This window comes from Pygocentrus nattereri, chromosome 9 (assembly GCF_015220715.1).
Source record: "Pygocentrus nattereri isolate fPygNat1 chromosome 9, fPygNat1.pri, whole genome shotgun sequence".
Taxonomy (NCBI): Eukaryota; Metazoa; Chordata; class Actinopteri; order Characiformes; family Serrasalmidae; genus Pygocentrus; species Pygocentrus nattereri.
Window position 1 is genome coordinate 46,380,085 of NC_051219.1, and position 2,500 is coordinate 46,382,584.

A 2,500-nucleotide genomic window follows, 5' to 3' on the forward strand; every position below is an offset into this window, starting at 1 on the left:
TTCTGGTCCTGTGCCTGCTAGCGTTGTGAGTTCTGCAGTTCTGTCGCTGCATGGGGCAGTTCTGGATGTGTTATTATAACATTATTGGTGATAAAATGGAATGTTCAATCAATAAAATACACATAATTAAGGCAGAGGGTCCTTTAAAGCAAAACTCAGAAAAATGCCTGAAACTTGTTTTCAGCTCTGACTTTGAAGCAGTTCAGTACATCTCAGCGTGAGTCTGTGAGCATTTCCAGACTCGTCTTTAGGAAGCCCGGTGTTCCAGCTGGTCATCATCCGATTCTAACGAGTGCACGCGCCGGCTGGAGCACTGAGGAGACATCTGAAGCCTCACCAGGCCTTTGTTCTTCTAACCAGCTCACAAGACATGAGCTAGTATTTCAAACATGAGGTTTGTTTACATTCATAAGAAGTTTATTAAACTTGGTCAAGCAAAAAGACTTTTATGGCGCAGATTAAACAATGTGCTCAGTTCTGCGTGTACTAGCTTTGTGGCAGACGCTGCATATGAACGCTCTGTTTCTCACTGTAAGAGAGACGAGCAGAAATATGCATCATTAACATGCAAACTGACAGCGAATCATTGCCAATTTGAATCAATGCTTTTCTTTACAGACACGTAAGGGTGAGAGACACAGTCGCCTTATGAGCTAAAAAAATCCGTGTCTCTGTAAAACGGAACGTTTCTGAGAAACGCTGTGAAGCTTCAATACAGAATTCAGCTTCAGCACCGGAGCCGCAGCTCCTTCATCCAAAAATATCACACGGCTATTTTTAGTACTCTGTGTGTGTGTGTGTGTGTGTGTGTGTGTGTGTAAGCATGCACGTGTACATCTGGGGTGGGGGGGGTGCTGTGATGTAATCAGAAGTGAAATGTGCCCAAACAGCGTGGGCTTCACCTGTTAAACATTCATCACACTGTTTCTGAGGAAAGAGGAAGAGGAGGCAGAGAGAGAGAGAGAGAGAGAGAGAGAGAGAGAGAGAGAGAGAGAGAGAGAGAGACAGAGAGAGAGAGAGAGAGAGAGAGAGAGAGAGAGAGAGAGAGAGAGAGAGAGAGAGAGAGAGAGAGAGAGACAGAGTGGGAGGGAGACAGAGAGACAGACAGAGACAAAAAGAGAGAGAGGCACAGAGAGACAGACAGACAGAGAGAGAGAGACACAGAGAGAGAGAGAGAGAGAGAGAGAGAGGAAGAGAGAGAGACAGAGAGAGAGAGAGAGAGAGAGAGAGAGAGAGAGAGAGCGAGAGAGAGAGAGAGAGAGAGAGAGAGAGAGAGAGAGAGAGAGAGGAAGAGAGAGAGAGAGAGTGAGAGAGAGAGGAAGAGAGGAAGAGAGAGAGAGAGAGACAGAGAGAGAGAGAGAGAGAGAGAGAGAGAGAGAGGAAGAGAGAGAGAGAGAGAGAGAGAGAGAGAGGAAGAGAGAGAGAGAGAGAGAGAGAGAGAGGAAGAGAGAGAGAGACAGAGAGAGAGAGAGAGAGAGAGAGGAAGAGAGAGAGAGAGAGAGAGAGAGAGAGGAAGAGAGGAAGAGAGAGAGTGAGAGAGAGAGGAAGAGAGGAAGACAGCGAGAGAGAGAGAGAGAGAGAGAGAGAGAGGATGAGAGAGAGAGAGAGAGAGAGAGAGAGAGAGAGAGAGAGAGAGAGGAAGAGAGACAGAGAGTGAGAGAGAGACAGAGAGAGAGACACAGAGAGAGAGAGAGTGAGAGGGGGAGAGACTTTTGACTTTTAACCAGACTTTAGTGTCACCAGGTCCTCGTTCGGTGCATGAAAGTCACTTCAAAGATATAAATAAGCCAATAAATGAGTGGAACCTTTAAAAGCTTCATATAAAACACGGTGCAAAGCAGAGCTGGTCTTCTCAGACTGAGCACACAGCCTCCCCGCAGCACCACGCAGACATAAAGGTCTCCAGATCACTCATACATTTGGAATAATTAAAATCAATTAAAACTCTTGATCTGACCCGTCTAGAGAGGGTTCTGGTGACGTCAGTGTCAGCTGCTCGCCCCACTTGGTTTTTACGGGTGATGTACACCGCCAGCTTAGCCTGCCCGAGAACAAAATTCAGCAGCTGACACTTGAACCTCTCTCTCTACAACCAAGAATAAAAGTGTGGGGTGTAAAGATCAGAACTCAGCAGAGTAAAAAGGGGACGTAGCCTAAAACAACGCATCAAAACAAAAGCACTGAGGGGCTGAGGCCTAGAGCATGGCGCCACGGCGTATCAGCTCTGCTCATGAGATTTTTCTTATTAAAACATTTCACACACGTCCTGTACAGCATTTTTCCGGAAACTGAGGACAGGTCCAGACCCCGGTCCTCCTCACAGTCCAGGAGGGGGCCCTGACAGTCCTGTAGGTCAGGGGTGATGAAGACTCCGGGGAAAGGATCCTCTTCATTAGGGCTAAGCACCTCACACCCAATCGCACCGCCAGGTTCTCCACGCCGTCCAACCCGGGTCCTGCAACCCCAACCACCTGACGAAGTGTCTGGATACTGGAGGAGA

General features: G+C 47.8%; 1 long non-coding RNA gene across 1 annotated transcript in view; it reads right to left on the minus strand.

The window, feature by feature from the left end:
• Positions 1-1,783: 1,783 nt before the first annotated feature.
• LOC108410581 overlaps positions 1,784-2,500 on the minus strand; it is a 3,545-nt gene continuing 2,828 nt past the window's right edge. The window contains exon 2 of the long non-coding RNA XR_001856494.2: positions 1,784-2,500. This exon is cut by the window's right edge and continues 284 nt beyond it. This is a non-coding gene — a long non-coding RNA (uncharacterized LOC108410581).